The sequence below is a fragment of the Protopterus annectens genome, chromosome 1.part1, assembly GCF_019279795.1.
Source record: "Protopterus annectens isolate FY-2018-M chromosome 1.part1, PAN1.0, whole genome shotgun sequence".
NCBI classification, from domain to species: Eukaryota; Metazoa; Chordata; order Ceratodontiformes; family Protopteridae; genus Protopterus; species Protopterus annectens.
The window spans coordinates 920,388,995-920,407,113 of record NC_056726.1 but is presented as its reverse complement, the minus strand read 5'-3'; the positions used below and the strand labels follow the sequence as shown (position 1 = coordinate 920,407,113).

The 18,119-nt window shown below is 39.8% G+C and overlaps 1 protein-coding gene across 2 annotated transcripts in view; it reads right to left on the bottom strand.

The window, feature by feature from the left end:
• Positions 1-18,119, bottom strand: part of SPAG8 (sperm associated antigen 8) — a 953,320-nt gene that overhangs the window by 204,660 nt on the left and 730,541 nt on the right. The gene's annotated exons all lie outside the window — the stretch shown is intronic.

Here is an 18,119-nt window from a genome sequence, read left to right as displayed (position 1 = left end):
TATAGCTACCAATTTTAAGACTACAAGAACACTTGGGAGGGAGTCATGGAAACAACAGTGCAGGAAACAACAAAAGACAGAAATAATACAGCAACTATATAAATAATAAAGCAATATATGTAAATACAGCATAGTGAAAACTGAGTTGCAAAAAGTGTACTTATCAATTTGGAAAATCTGATGGGAAAAGATTCCAACTCTGCTCACAGTAAGGAGAATTTAGCTCTATTCTATATCAGCTCTGCACAAATTCACAGAAACGTGGTCTGTAATGGAAGTACAACACAGAAAATATACTTCAGGCAATGACTAACAGCTAAGATGGGCTGGATCAACAACCCCAACCTGAAACTAGCTTCTGAGCTACCCTGAGAAACAAAGTGCAGACACCAACAAAGGACAAAAACAATACAGCAAATATATAAACAATAAAGCAAATATATAAATACAGCACAGTGCAAACTGAGTCGCAAAAAGTGTACTTATCAGTTTGGGATATCAGATGGGAAAAGATTCCAACTCTGCTCACAGTCAGGAGAATTTCGCTCTCTGCTATATCAGCTCTACACAAATTCTGCACAGATATATAATCCTATAAGAAGACATAATCACCAGATCATGTGAACCTTAGCTCTAGATGATTGTCATTGGTAAAGTGACACCCTGACCCCATGTGCAAAAATGGGAAAAAGGGATTGTTGATGGATGGATGGATGGATGGAAGAAGGCATAGTGGTGCAGTGATTAACACTGCTGCCTCATATTACTTGGATCTCTGTTTTTTTTTCTGGCTAAGACTCCTTCTGTGTTGAGCCTGCATGCCCTCTCTGTATTGGTGAGGACATTTATCAGGTATTCTAGTTTCTTCCCTCATGTTAAACTGTACACAAAATGCACTTCAAATTCCCCCATAAATGAATGAGCAGTCTGACTGAGTATATACCTACATCAATTATGGACTGGCATATCATGCAGGATTATTTTCCTGGCTTGTGCCCAGTGAGTGCCAAGAAAAGCTCCAGCTTCCCTACCACCCTGAACAAATAGCGTAGGTACTGGAGCACAAATGGATGAATGGATGGATGAAAAATGAAAACTTCTGTGAGACAAGTCACACTATAATCAGCTCATGTCTGTACTAACTGAGACAAATACATACAGCTGCAATAATCAGGTCCACGATATTTAAGATAGCTAAATCATTCTACTCTGAACATTTGAAATTACTGTCAAAAATCTGGCAAAGCACTGATGCTGCAGTCATGCTCTAATCATTTGGCCCACTGAAAAGATAGAAAATGGTATGGTAGGCAGTGATAATAACTTTCATTTGGACACACCCACCAAGACAACATCAGAACTGGTAGAATTTGATGTCTTATCCAAGTGATGGCACACCCACCAGTTTAACTCTCACCAACGCTGTTCAGAAATAACAGGCCCTGCATGGGATTAGAACCAGTACCTTCAGGTTCAGAAGTGGATGGCAATGTACATCACAATGACTTCCAGTGTTTGCAATAGGAGAAGCAGATCTGTTTGTTTCATTCACCAATAATAGGACTATTCCACACAAAAGAACCAAAAAACAGACAGTAAACTTGAGCATATTACAACTGAAATAACTCCACAACCCAAGGCAAGCCATAATGCCATGCACAGAAAAACAGTGACTTGTAGCAAAACAAAGAAAACTTTATTGTAATGCACATAGATGTTGAACACTTTTGTCCTTGAACTGGGACTATTCAACAAATGTATATTTTATTTAAAAAGCTTCCTGTATCAGCATTATTTATATATTTATTTATTTACATTTGTTGACCGGGAGTGTCCGACTGGATGTAGGTCCATTTTCAGCAGAGGCCCGGGGAGAAAAGCTCCACAGTTATAATGGACAGACAGTAGTTACATTGGATTACATAGTGATTAACAATTTTAACATAGCAATTACTTACAACATATTTACAGATGAAGAACATAGTACATCAGTAGACAACTAGAATCTTTATCTGTGATGTACATAACAGACATTAACAAATGTTACAATAAGAAGTTCCTGCTGTATAATAAGTACTAGGCTTATGAGCATCTGAGCTTGCTATAATCAAGGTAGTTAATGGAGTGGAAAGAAAAGTAGTGGTTGGATGGGGTGGGTGATATTAGAGTGGGAGTTGCAAGGGCATAGCCAGCATGTTTTTAGGTGCGCTTTTAGTAAAGTTTTGAAGTGGGTGCATGATGGTGGAGGTAATTGTGGGTGGAAGGGAGTTCCATAATTTGGCTATGGTGCAAGAGAATAGTGCTTCACCAGCAGAGTTATTGGCTTTAGTGATCTGCAAGTGATTTTTGTTGTTGGATCTTAGTGGTCTGGTGGTGCGATAGGGCTGGAGTAGATTCTGGAGGGATGGGACATTTAGAGGATGGTTTACTAGTTTGTGGGCGAGTGAGAGTTGATACCACTGAAGGAGGTGAGGGAGTTCAAGCCAGCCCAGTTCAGCAAGTGAGAGACAGTGGTGACTACAGTAGGATGCCCCTGTGGCGAATTTGGCAATTTTGTTGTAGCAGGTCTCTAGCTTGTTTAGATCGCATTGCCTTAGGTTGGTACATATTGGAGAGGCATAAAGTAGGGTGGAGATAAGGTGAGAATTTGCTATTGAAATCTTTGCTGCTTTGGTGAGAAGTTGCTTATTTCTGTATAATGCTCCTAGTTTTTTGTGGACTTTTTTATGGTCATGGATATGTGAATGTCAAATTTATTTTGTCTATTTCCACTCCTAGCAATTTTGTGTGTTCAGTTGGGTATATAGTGGTGTTATCTTTTGCTGTGATATTAAAATGAGAGTTGTTTTGAGTATGTTTGGTGGGTTGGAAGATGAGTAGTTTAGTTTTGTTTGGGTTGAGTATTAATTGGGCATCAGATAACCAAGTTTCAACAGAGGAAAAGGCTTCCTGTGTGACTTTTTGCAGTTTGGGTAGGGACTGGGCTGAGAAGATGATGGTTGAGTCATCTGCGCATTGTATGAGTGTGCCATGTTTGGTGGCAGAGGCTAGATTATTGGTGTAAACAGAGAAGAGTAGGGGTCCAAGGATGGATCCTTGGGGAACCCCTATGAAGACAGGTAGTTGGGGAAATATGTCATTCTGCCATACAATGGATTTTTGGTGCTCAGACAGGTAACTCTGAAACCAGTTGGTGACTGATTGAGAGAAGGATAGGTTATTGAGGACAGAGATAAGTTGTTTGTGTGTGACCATGTCAAATGCTTTAGATAGGTCTAGGAAAGTAGCACAGGAGAGATAGCCATTGTTTTTATGCTGAAGGATAGTGTTACTAAAGGAGAGTAAGGCAGTGGTGGTGCTATGGTTTGGGGGGAAACCATGCTGAGTACTGGAAAGGAGGTTGTTAGTAAGGAGGTAGTCTGAGACCTGAGAGTGTATGCATCTCTCTAGTATTTTGGAGAGTGGAGAGAGAATAGCTATGGGGCAGTAATTGGTTAGTTCTGTGGAGGGTCCGCCTTTGTGGAGGGGAATTATATGTGATACTTTCCACAGTGTGAGAAAGTAACTTTCTGACAGAGATCGGTTAATCAAGATGGATACTGGGTAGGCCAGAGCATCAGCTGCGATTTGTAGGTATTCACTTGGGAGGTTGTCTGCTGCTAATTTGGGGGTTTAAATTTAGTTAAGAGTTTTTTTTTATGTTGGAGGTAGGTACAGGAGAAAAAGAGAAGGCAGTGGGGAGATTACTAGTTGAAGGTTTGGGTTGGAGGGGAGGGGGGTTGTGTTGTTTAGCTAGTGATAGTATGGTTTGGGTGAAGTGTGTGTTGAATGTGGTAGCAATATTTTCTGAGGAGTGAGGGATGTTAGGAGTCAGGGTACTGACATTACCTGGGTGGAGGATGGAGTTTATGGAGGACCAGAATTATTTGGGGCTGTGTTGTGAGGAGTCTAGGGCAGACTGGTAGTATTGGAATTTGTTCTGTTTTATTAGCTTTTTGACTCTATTGCGTAGTTCTAGGAATTTCTGTCTAGTTGAGGGGGTTTTAGTTTTGCGCCAGTGCTCCCAGGCTTTATCCCGGTTTTTCATTTCTGACTTAGTGGTTTTCTGTAGCCATGGGGAGGGTTGTGCTTTGGAATATATATATTGGAACATATATGGAATGTTGCTAATGTAAGTGTCTTTTTATGTTAACTGGTTATGTAGGCATGTTAGTATAAGTAGAAGTATATTCAAAAACAAAAGTTTTCAATTCATAATCATCAAAGATTTGATATTTATTCAGCAATTAGTCAGACAACAAAATAAGATGATGTACTAGTGTTCAGTTTTAAATGGAGATGGATAAAGTTATTAATCATCAATGACAGTTCTGAAAAATATCTTTAACTTAAAATGGTGAGATGGCATAATGAAGCGGCCATCAATGTGTCTCTAACATGGCTACTAACTATTCTAGGATACATAATGTGGCTGGTAGATAATCAGCACTTCCTTATACGTGCTTAATGTTCATAAACACAACCTATTGAATACTCTACTTAGGATCACAAGGATCATTTAGAAACAACTTACATAAATGCAAATATAGTTATACGTCCTCCAGAAGCAACTATTCCATCTGTTCAGCAATAACATGAGAAATTTCTTAATAATGACTGGCTCAGTGGCTTGTTTTCCAAGGGGAAATCACCCTTACTCACGGAAAAAGCATCAGTGAAGTAGATGAAATCAGTCACCTTAATGTAATAGTCAGTAAAATGTTGGTCATAGCTGCTCCATTTTATTTGCTTTTTTCTTGGTCTTTTTCTCTTTTTCGCATGCCAGCTGTCATCATACAGGCAGCCATCAAGGTTTCCAGCTTGTCCTAACCTCAAGTACCTCACGGTAACTTTGATGTGCAGGGCTTCTACAGTCCCAGAATTTCTGATTCATGCTCATTTCCACATGTGTCTGTCATTTGGCTGCTGCTCACATGGTCATTGGTGGGTACTCATCTACATGCAGGTATACTAAATTCTAACAAGTATCAGGCTTACTGCAAGCTTCATGGCCACTCAGCCCTATTCTTCTAGTTGGCATCTCTTGCACCTAGGTCAGTGATCAATCACAGACCATCTGGGACACAGTCATAGCTTTATTTTCTTCTGCTACACAGCTATGCAGCATATTATAGCAGTCCTAACTTCTTCATCTCATAATTTACATTTTTCCATTTTTGGAGTAGGGAAGCATTTACTACCAAAATCAATACATAAACAGCATACACAAATCTTTATTTTGTCTGCATAAAAACAGTAGCATAATTGTTGTAACCTGTCAGTAAATTTCACTGATATATGGGTTGTTATGGCATTTACCCAAAAGTAGGGGTCTTATGGTCACACCACCTTCAGTGTCAAGACCAAATACCACCACAAAATGGTATAGAAATTATGACCCTCATCCTCTCATGCTTTATTAAACACTTGACAAAAGCAGAAATAAGCTGTTTAGAAACAAAAGTATAGTTCCCAGCTTTTGGCATTTTTTTCCTGTCTGCTATCTTCAATCAACATAGATTACAATGAAGTACCTAGTAAAAAGTTTTAGTAACATTTGAAAAAAGTATTAAGAAAAAATATATATTTTTTCTTAAAATGACAATTATAGTGATTATTTCCATGTGTTGATTACTTTTCAAGATCTTAGATCAATACAAGCAGTGTGAGACCTTGATTCCGTATGTTGACTTTTTTTGACTAGCTACTTCACTTTTGTTCTGTTGTGGTCCCCTCCCCAACCATAAAGCCTCATGCTGCTTATGGTCCTTTGTTCTCCTGAATGTGAGAGTCAAGCCAGCTGGGAGTGTACAGTCATATGCGCTGGAGGTTGCAGTTTTTCTTGCCTGTGTCCTAAGTCTCCAGGTATGTTGGCTTATATAAGTGCACTGAATATCAGTGTGCAATGGCACTCTTTGAGCAGACTGCCCTGACTCCACAGTGACACTTCCCCAATCCTGGTCCCAACCACATACCTAGACATTGGCTAATCTCCTATGCTGTCTGATCTCTCCACTAGCAACACATGGCAACAGCTCACCTCACCAGCATGTCCCTCTCCTCTCAGAGATGAGTATGTTTCAGTCTTTTCATTCTTCTCCAAAACCCACACAACAGGTGCCTAGGACACTAAAGTTGGGTTGTCTGGATCACAGTTTGGGCTTTATCTCTCTGTGCCAGTGGAGCTGGCATGGGGTTTAAATTCAGTCAAAGCCATAAACTGTCAGTTTTGAAAGCATTTCTAGAATTTACCTAGTACTGATTATAAGAAAAATGTCAGCTTTAAAAATGCAGAGATGTTACCTAGCTTAATGGTACAGTTGGATAAGGCCCTGACTATGATCAAGATGATCAGAGCTTGGCTGCTGGAGCAGATAGGCGGGTGATGATGGGAGTAACTGGCCAATGCTAGTTTTCCAATCTTGAAGGGGGGCAGTGATCCACTGCACCAAGGATTCCAACAGGAGTGTTGAGATATTGTTGATAGCAACTATTGGATCACTGTAGCTTATGCCACACAAGATAGGAAGCCAGACTTCTAATGAAGCCGCCATGCACTCTGGAGTTGGAGTTAGTTGTGGAGGGAGTGGAACAATCTCATGAATTGTGAACTGCCCCTACCAACTCTCACCCTTGAATGGAAATTAATAGGCTGATTGGGTCTTGTTTCAGGCAGGGAATAAATGGGCTGTAGGGCTCTTGAACTCACTGGGGAATTAAAGAGGCTGGCTGTTAAGCCAGAGGGGCAACAGATGGCTCATACAATGCAGAGTAGTCTGAAGGCCAGAAAATAGGGTTAAAATGCAGATATATCATCATTAAACTGCAGATAAACTTTTAAATCTGGAAAAGCTCAAAGATCACACTTGTTCCATTGGTTTACAGGAAGTGTATATTTCAAATACTGGGTGCTGAAAAAAGAAGTTATGTATTTACCATAACATTCCATGTGAGTTGTTCATCTCGCCTTCATTCTTACTGATAGGTTTGGAGCCGAGTTGGCCTAGGCCTACTACAAAGCTCGCGGTCTTCAAATAGCTTGAGGCCAAGTCCCTATCCCATGATGCACCTAGAGTTACCTCAGATCTTGTTTGCTTCGTATAATAATACCATATGTCATTCTATAACTCCATAATAGAAAAGTATAGAAGGGTTGAGCAACCAAGAAGGATCCAGCATCTCGGTCTTCTAAAAGCCCAGGAGGGGGTAGGAGGGAGGGACGTAAGAATGAAGGTGAGATGAACAACTCACATGGAACGTTATGGTAAGTACATAACTTCTTTATGTGAAGTTGTTCTATCTCGCCGTTCATTCTTACTGATGGGCAGCGTCCCAAGCACCATCTATCTTGGGTGGCTCACATGAGTATATTTTGTAGGACTGTGGATCCAAAGGCAGCCCTGTCCTTGGAGGCCCTGCCAACTTTGTAATGAGTGATAAAGGTATGAGGTCTTGACCAAGTGGCTGCTGCACAAATGTTATCAATAGGAAGTCTGGCAGAAAAGGCAGAGGATGTAGAAACTGCTCTGGTTGAGTGAGCTTTGATTTTGTGTTGTAAGGGCATATTGGCAGCTGAATAAGCAAATGTGATATAATCAGGTAACCATTTAGACAGAGTTGTTTTAGTCAGTTGCATAACTTTCCTAGAGTCTGAAAAGGAAACAAAAAGCTGTTCCGATTTCTTGAAATCTTTTGTTCTATCCAAGTAAAATCTGAGCTGTCTGTGAACATCCAGTTTGTGCAGCATGTTTTCTAGATTGTTGGAGTAATTGGGGAAGGAAAATGGCAAATCAATAATTTGGTTAATATTAGTCTCGGTGCACACCTTAGGCAAAAAGGAGGGGTTTGTTTGAAGTAAGACTCTGTCAGCATGGAAAATCAAGTAAGGAGGCTTAATGGGCAAGGCTTGAAGCCCTGACACTCTACGGGCAGAAGTAATAGCTACTAAAAAGATAGTTTTCCATGACAAACATTTGAGGTCACATGAGGAAGCTGGTTCAAATGGAGGAAGAATAATGAGGGAAAGCATAAAATTTAGATTTAATGGGGAATAGGGAGATTTTACAGGTGGTCTGAGATGAAAGTTCCCTTTGAGAAAGGCTTTGGATAATTTGTGTGACATAATATTCAATCCTTCGAATCCAAGATGAAAATTAGAAATGGCAGCAAGTTGAACACAAACTGTTGCTGATGCAGCTGCTTTGTTGAAAATCATGGTCAAAAACTCTAAGATGGAGGCCATAGGGGCTTGGTAAGGATCAATATAGGCCCATATAGAACATTTTTTTCCATTTGCTAAGGTATAATTTCCTCATAGAGGATTTATGAGAGGATAAGAAAATTTGCTTAGTCTCATTGGAAAGGTTATGGAACCTGGCTATGATGGGAATTGGAGCAGCCAAGCTGTCAGCTTCAGGGACTGCAGAGAGGGATGAAGTTCCCCCGACGAGTGCGTCAGAAGGTCTGGAACTGGACCCGGAGGCCAATCTTAAATGAGTGCGTCCCTTGGGGCTTCTCCCGGCGGGGGAATCAGGGCAAAGTAGCTTCTGCATTTCATGCTCATGTGACTGGCAAAAAGGTTGCAGCAAGGCTGGTCCCACCTGCAGAATATCCTGTCCATTATTTCTTTCTTGAGGGACCACTCATGGGGCAACAAAATTGCTCTGCTCAGCTTGTCTGTTACCACAGTGGATTTCCCCAGGATGTGCGTTGCTAACAGAAAGCGCTGGGTGGATATAGCCCACTGCCATACTCTTAGGGCCTCATGACAAAGGGGATATGACCTGGTTCCTCCTTGTTTGTTCAAGTACCAGACCACTGACATGTTGTCTGTCTGAATTGCAATTGTACCTAGAGGAAGACAGTCCTGGAAGTACTGCAACTCCAAAAGTACTGCTCTCATCTCTAAGACATTGATATGCAGATGTGTCTCTTGATCAGTCCATGTGCCTTGGGCTGTCCTTCCCTAAAAATGCCCCTCCCACCCTATCAGGGAAGCATCTGTGGTCAATGTGGCCAGTGGTGGGGGTAACACAAAGGGGCGTCCTATCGTGACATGAAGTGAAGTCAACCACCACCACTGAAGATCCTTTTTGCAAGAGTTTGTGATCATTATCAGGTGAGACATGGGAAGCTCTTGGTAAGACCATTGAGTAAACAACAGCCATTGCAGTATCCGCATGTGCATATGACCCAGAGGTACGGCCAAAATTGCAGCTGCCATCATACCTAACAACTTTAGAACTTCTGATGCTGGAGCCTTGTTTTTGGATATTAGAATGCAGACATGCTGACGGAGAAGTAAGACTCTTTCTACTGGAATTCAGCACGGTGGTGGTGGTGTCCAGTTCTGCTCCGATAAAAACGGTATGTTGCGATGGCGACAAGGCAGATTTTTCTGAGTTTATTGTAATGCCCAGCTGGCTGCAGAGTAACAGAGTGGAGTACCTGGCTTGAATGAGTTGATGCTTGGTGGTGGCAGTGAGGAGCCAATCATCTAGCTACGGAAGCACCTGGAATACTAAACGTCTCAGTTGAGCCGTGACCACTGACATACATTTGGTGAACTCTCTGGGGGCTGTAGTGAGACCAGAGGGCAGGGCTCGAAACTGGTAATGATGGGCTCCCAGCCGGAAGCCCAGATGATACCTGGATGGTCTGGTCATTTTTATGTGGTAGTACGCATCCTGGAGATCTGTTGAGCACATCCAATTGTCTTTCCCTAAGAAGGGAAGCATCGACTGAAGCGTGACCATCCGAAACCTCTCTTTTTTGACAGATTTGTTTAGCCTGCTGAGGTCCAGTATAGGTCTCCAGTCCCCTGTCTTTTTTGGAACTAAAAAGAATCTTGAGTAAGTTCTGGATCCTGTCTGGTCTGCTGGGACTGGTTGGATGATTCTTTTTCTTAGCAACGTTTGGACCTCTACTGTTGCCTGTTCCCTGTAACTGGGTGGAACATCCAGGATTCTCCTTGTTTGTGGAGGGGGTATAGCAAAAGGAATAAAATATTTTCTGGAAATGATACTTTGTACCCAGTAGTCATTTGTTATTTAGAGCCAGGTGTCTGGGTACAAAGATATGTGACCCCCGACTGTCTCCAGAGTAGGACAGTCCGGCCTGCTTTCAGGAGCACTGGTAGGGCTTCCCAAAGAAGTGATCTCTGTCACCCTGATTTTGCAGACCCCCTATGCCGTGAGGGCAGCATCTTCCATTATTGCCCTCTCCTCTGCCCCTGGAGGGAGGTTCACCACGTGTGCCCTGAAAAGCTTCTTGGGCTTTTTGGAACCATATTTTCCCTCCCCTTTGACCCTTGTGGTAGGGTCTGGTAGGGGTGAAAAAATGGACTCTGACAGCAGACAGTCTTTCCTTCCTGCTCACACTTGGTCAAAGTTTCCTTAACTTTGGGTCTGAAAAGGGTCGAGCCATCAAAAGGAGTATGGATGCTGGATCCATCTTGGTCGTTCAAAGTTTCTTTGAAAGAGGGTTTTAGCAAACCTCTATCAATCAACTTCCTTTTTCTCTCCTGGAGAACCGTGACGATTGGATAGGAGAAAGGAAATTCACCCTGGGGATCATGTCAGTCACCCTGCTAGACAGGGGTCCAGGAAGTAAATAGTGTGGGAAGAAATAGCTACGGAATTGTTATGGCTAGGCTTGTATAGGTCCTAGGGCTAATAGCCTAGTACCAACCTATGAACCTATGAAGAGAACGAATGGCATATGGAGCAGCTATCTTGTAAATGTAATGCTCCTAAACAATACACGCAGTTGACATGACTGTCAGTAACAGACATTTTTTTGGCCACATTTGGGGCACTTTTTAAATCCTGACTTAGGATATTTGTCTTGTTCAGCCATATTTTACCAAACACAGTATCAAACAAAATTACTGTCAAACTGAACTCTCTGAAAATTTGAACAGTAACACAGTCAGAAAAGCCTTTTAAAAAATACAGGCTCAAGTCACACTCACACACACACACACACACACACACACACACACACACACACACACACACACACACACACAAGTATTTATCTTAAACAGATAAAATATTATATTTTGACAGAAAACCCTGTTTAAAAGCACACAGTATTAATACTAAGCAGACTTTAACTATAGTAATAAAGATAGCTGCTAATTAACACACTAAACTAACCTTATCTAAAATTCTAAACTGTGACAAAAGGTCACGAACTAAGCACACTCTAAATACAATAAACCTTATCTAAATTTTATAAGCTGTGACAAAAAGGTCATTGATAAAACACTCTTTAAACTAGGCCTAGAGGAAAACAGGCCAACTAGAAATTTCTAATAAAGCACACCAAGGGAAAGGCAAATAAACTATGAAGCTATAAGGGCTTATAAAAGTATCTAAAACTACTACTAATAACAGATATCAATATAATAACCAAAAAAATTTGAAAAAATAAGATTTTACTGGCCTGAGCTAGTGAGAAACTCCGATCTGTTTCAGTAGCAAACTAGATCTGAGGTAACTCTAGGTGCATCATGGGATAGGGACTTGGACTCAAGCTATTTGAAGACCTCAAGCTTTGTAGTAGGCCAACTCGGAGCCGAGGGACTGGCTCCAAACCCATCCGTAAGAATCAACGGCGAGATAGAACAACTTCACATTAAAGGATTTAGCTACTAAAAAAACTATTACATAAGAAGCCAGAAAGCACATTTATTCTACAATCTTTGCTTTAAGTAGACTGTTATTTATTTATGAATATTTTTATTTATTATTTGTTAACATAGTAAATGGGCAGATCAAGAGACCTTTTGAGTCAGTAATGGAGATAAATGCAAAAGGAATGCAATGACACACAGTGAGAAAAAACAGTACACAAAATCATGAGTTAACAGATGCATATAAGTAAAAAGCCTTTTGGTTGTACTACATCTAATTACATTGCAACAAACTTAACGGAAAAAGTAATTAAGTGTATATGGACAAATAGAAAAGAGAAAGGAGCTAGAAAGGGTGTTGCTCTTGAAAGACTGCAGAAATTAAAAAAAAAATAAGGTCTTTATGAACTAGCAGTATTGAACTGCAAAACAGGGTCCAGGTATTTAAAACTGGAAGATATAAAGCAAAAGACTAAATGATTAATCTTCTGAAACTAGTAAGCCATGGAAATATAAAGTTATCAATGTGGAGACAAGGACCAGCAGAAAAATCTCGAATCTGCAAATGGAATTTGAATGTCAATGTTTTTACCCCAAGACTATTTACCATCAATAAACATTAGATGGAACATTATAAAATTCAAATTCTGTTATATTTTTGGTGAAAGCAAATTAAAATTATTTCAAAAATTATATCTAGTGCCAATGAAAACATGTATATACAATACTGTTTATTATTTTCCTCCATTATGGATATCCTATGATCCACACGAGGGATATTTCAATGTGGCAAACATTTGGCTATCAGCTAATAAATACAAGAAACTTTACTATACAAAATGTATGTTTTATGAAATGCATAGCTTACCCTGATTAAAAGGTTACATATTTTCCATACTTTTCAAGAAAATGTTATAATTGTAATGTCACTACTGCAGACCTGTCACACATCCATTGGGAATGTCCAGTCACAGCTGATTTGATTGCATATACAGAATAAATTGAGCATGCTAAAAATTTTTGAGAAGAACTAAACTTGGAAATTTTAAGTTTTACACATTCCTCCAAAAAATATAAGAAAAATAATGCTATATATAGTGACAACTGCGACTGCAAAATTCGACTCCACTACAAACTGAACAGATGTATACTCTATTCATGGAATTCAAAACGATCCTCACAGTTTGCACAGATTGTCTAGCACAGGTAGGTCAATTTATGAGACAGTGAGAAAATCCAATTCAGAGACAGCTATGGCTGCAATGAGAAAGATGTCATTACTGGCTCATTGGCATACCTCTGAACTGAACTTGTTTAACACTAATGCTGTCAGACCTGATAGCAGTAGTGTTTTCCTTGGTTGCTCATGCATCACATTGGCAAAGGCACTCTCCTTCACTTATACACACACACACACACACACACACACACACACACACACACACACACACACACACACACACACACACACACACACACATACACACACACATATATCCATCAGATAAGCTCCCCTACAATTGGTCATACTCACAAATGCACCCAACAATTCACCTCATTCAGCCACAATTATATGTGTTCCTTAAATGAGTGTCAGCACTAACCAAGCTATTTCTTGAATTGCACCATGTTATTTGCTTCTGCCCCATCCAGAATTTAGGCTTTCACCAAAACGGTTAGCCATGAAAAAATGAACTTGTAAATCAGTGAAACTGTAAACATTTTTCTGATTTAACAGTACCCTTGGAATAAAGTTGTAATACCAATCTCTCACCAGTACTAGATGATGACGCTGAGCTTTTTGATGGTCTTCTTTATCCGTACAGTTAGTAAGCACCTATGAACCTATAATAATAGTTGTCAATTTGTTCTTTGGAAGAAACAGAGAAACTTATTTTTTCTTTGTTAAGAAGTGTGGTAGAAATTTACCTCATTTAAAATGCTATATTAAGAGAAATTAAGTTCTTCACAGGTTTGTTCAGTTTCTAACTTGACACTTTTGTTTTATAAAGTAAATCTTAGGTGATTTTTAACTGCCAGTCTTGCCATGCCAACCAGCCATTCCCTTGCTTTATATTAAAGATGTTTAGAGTTGTTGGACTCAGGTGGATCAGGGTGAATAGATAGGCTGTTGCATTATAATGATGAGATGGCATGCCTGGGGGACCAATTATGTCATTTAGTGCCCTTGCTATGAGATTATTATAAGGCAGTCCCTTAATTAGGATATTGCTCTCAAATATCTTTTTTATTAGATAATGGGCATGATTCCAAAAGACTTGCCCTCAGTATAAGTGAACGCTTACACTGAGAGCAGGTTAAGAGCAGGTGTTTTGGAATTTGGCCTCATGCACAAGCCTTTTTATAGATAGGCCTTACACCGAGGTAAGTCACTTAGACTGACAGCAAGTCTTTTGGAATAAACAGCAGATTTAGACTGAGAGCAACTCATCTGGAATCTGTCTCAATACATTTAAATTTCAAAGACAAACACAAACATAAACACAAAAACTGTGTGTGTGTGTTCGTGTGTGTGCGTGTGTGTGTGTGTGTGTGTGTGTGTGTGTGTGTGTGTATATATATGAAGAAAAATGTTAGTAGTAAAATCCTGAACCAGTGTCAGTATCAATATCATAATTTTCAATGTTCTAAATTTGAAAATGCAGAGGTATCAAGAAAAAAGCGACATTTTATTTAATGGAACATTACCTCACTTTAGAGTTCTTATTCAATTTATATGTGTAAAGTGACATGAAAACTCAGAAATAAAAAAAAGCATCATCTTTAAGTATAACAATAATACGGAATATGACTTAAATGACTTGCCATACTGTTATTTCTCCTGATAGGTGACATTTTTTTACACTGAAACAAATATTGTGACTGGGAAAGGCTTATTGTGTTGGGGAAGCCACAAATTGGAAAGTTTCCACATTGTGCTAAGACTTTCTAATTCACAGACTGTTCTACTACTGAGATTTTCTCCTCATGGGGTCCTCAACACAGAGGTTATGGGGGAAAGCCACATGCTAATGCAGCTATCCAAGGAATGGCTAATGCAAAAATAATCATGTGCTCTCCCCCAGAAATCTATATATACATGAGAAGACATACTCTGAACATCATAGTGATTCACTTTTCTAAGCAGCACCACAGATATGCAACTACTTATATATGGAACTGGTATGTGACATGCTATCATGGACAGCTGTGGATAGCAAACAGCTTTCTATGCTAACAGCATAACATAGCTATAGACAACACACATACGTGGAAAATATGCTTCAGTAACTGCAAAACATGTCCACAACAAGCCATCTACATTAAACAGTTTCCATAGAAAACTCACAAATGTATACAGTATCACAACTGGGTTGTATCTTCTATATAAAAGTGTTCCTCAGCATCAACACGACAGGAGCACAATAATCACGTACATATTCAGCACAGACCTAGAATGAGATACAGCTCAACAGGTCTGATATAATAGATAAGCGAACATACCTTCCTATCAGAAAACTACATCATCTCCGTTGTACAGGTAATAATCCCATATGTGTGCATATCTTATAATAATACAGACTTATATGACATCATTGACACTACATTTAACTCTCCAATACAATACAGCACTAATGGGCCTCATTAGCAAGTCATGTTTCATAATCTTATTCTCTGCAAACCAGGTACCTTGCTAAGGACAATATCAGTATTCACAGTTACTAATCCAATAGTATGAGCGAAAGTTTGCAAGTCCTGCAGAACAAGCATGTAAATTGGTGTAAAGGGATAAAGTCCTGACAATGACCCAGATCTGGGTTCATTTACACAGTTCGGGCACCTATACGTCCTGGTGGGGGGCAAGGAATTATGAGGTTATGACAGCACACCTCTTTTTTAATGTGAGGGGATAATGACAATATACTGTAATAATGCAGGTGGTCCTTGTGCGTAATCATGAATGGTAGCTGGACTAGGTGAATGGACAGTCATGAGGGAGTACTGTTATTTTTGGAGGGGAGCAGGGACACAGCTTAAAGACAAACCATGCCTAAAAGTTCAGAACCCCCTTCTGAATAATGCAAACACATAGGGGTAGTGCCTCCTAGCACTGTTTTAATTCATCCTATGTTTATGGGTGAATACTAAGCTAACTGCTCAGAGAGGCCTTTTTGAGTCTAGCCAATAACCTGAGGTCAGGCTCAAGCCCTGTACCTTGTGATTATGAGGTGAAGATCTTAACCATTATGCCAAACCTACCCCTCTAAAGTAACCAATTTCATGCATGCAAACTCAAACCCAGCTTTGCTAGGTAAGGGTCAACATTCAGCACCACTAGGCTAGCATGTGTGCTTCACTGATAGCTTCCAGGGTCACTGTCCCACTTGAACCCACCTGGTGACTAAAACACAGAGAGGTTAATCATCTGAGTTATGCTGAAGATCTTGCTATCATATAGAGGAAGGTTTAGAGCAGCACGCGCACACGTGCACACACACACACACACACACACACACACACACACACACACACACACACACACACACACACACACACACGTCAACCCAACCCATGTAACTAACCTCTGTGGACTTGTAAAAAAAACAAATAAACAAAAAAAAAACAATAGTCTTGCATATGATAAAATGCATAAACTTGGACTTTGCAGATTTGTATAGAAGAACATCATAGATAGTTGCACCCCATGGAGTATGGTTATGCCTGGATACACATAAAGCTGTTATCTATTAACATGCCACAGTGTGAGTAGTACGAATACATACTGCAGGAGTGCACAGTAACCACTGCAATGGCTTTTCATGCTGAGTACCACTATCTGGCTAAACTTCCTAGAAACAAGGAAGAATAACTGCTGCAGGCACATATCAGCTGTACATACTACTGTTTTTACACCAGCTGTAAGGATTCTGTATGGACATCAAGTTCACTCTGATTGTAACTATATCTAGTCAGCTGAAATTGTGTGCAAGGTCGACAGGTTTATAAGAGATAAAAGCAAGCACTTCCCCCTTAGCATCCTGTAACTGGCTTGCTGTAAATGCTGATTTACTGGATAGCTGGTGTAGGCAGTGGATTGCTGTGTCTATCAAGTATTTTATTAACTGCAAAGATGGACAGAGGACAAACTGACTATTCCTACTGCTCTATTTTTAATCTCTAGCCTGCAGTATAAATTAAGTGTTAACAGATAACATTAAAATGATAGTTATACCAGTGTTGCCCTTATGTATTACTTAAAAACTTGGAATCTTACTACAGGTTCAGTTATTAGCATCCCTTCTTCTGTCCAGAGATACCTCTCTGCCAAAGACTCTGTCTCAAACGTCTATATAAAATAAAAACAAAATTAAATCCCACTGACTCAGCTCTCATAAAATAACTGTCCTGCTACTATGTGGACATATTCATTATAATCCTGGACTGACCTACCCCATTAACCCTAATAACTCCACAACTCCTTTAATCTACCCTATAAAACAGGCAATCAGTTCTCTCTAATGAATCAAACTCTTCAGTTTTAACATTAGGAACGTTTGCAACAAACTACCTGAATTCCACTCATGGATAGCTCTCCACTGCCCTCAAGGAAACATGGCTAAAACCAGAAATCAAAGACAACCATATTCTTCCACCCAGCTTGAACATTCTAGGATTAGACCGGATAACTATAAAAGGAGGGGTTGTTGCCATTATCTATCCAAACAATTTACAGTTCTCTCTTTACCCACATTCCATATCCCAGTTTTACAAAGCTGAAATATTAATATCCTACTTAAAATAAACTCCCCCAAATGTCTTTGCATCATGGCAATCTACGTTCCCCCAGTAGCTACATTACTACAGCTAAATATATTTACTCTCAGGCATCTCCTCACATCCCTCTGGAAACAATCATTCGAGGAGATCTAAATACTTCCTCAATGAATATCTTCACCTTCACCCAGTTAAGTACCTCTCCAACTAGATACAACAAACCTTAGAATTCATATTTGACCCTTGACTGGATACAAACAGCCCATGCTAATAATATAGCCAGAACTGGCATCCTAACAGACACCCTTCTTGACCACAGGCCTTTCTTTGCAATCAGACAACAATCACAATCTCATAAACATCATCTCTTTAATCTAGTTTAAAACCTGTCCAACTTCTGTAAGAAATCTTCAGTTCTTCTTTACAACTCGTTAAATGATCTTTCCTACACCATTTCCCACTAGATGATATTACCCAACAATTAAACAACATTTTTCTTAGTATACTCAATAAGTAAGCCCCAGTGAAACAAAAAAGATTAAACGCCCATCCTGCCCCCAGTTGAATCTAAAAACTAAGCAACAAATGAAGGAAAGACAGAAACTCTGGAAAGCAAAGATCCAGATTTATATCAGCAATACAAGGATGTATGCAATCACGTTAAATC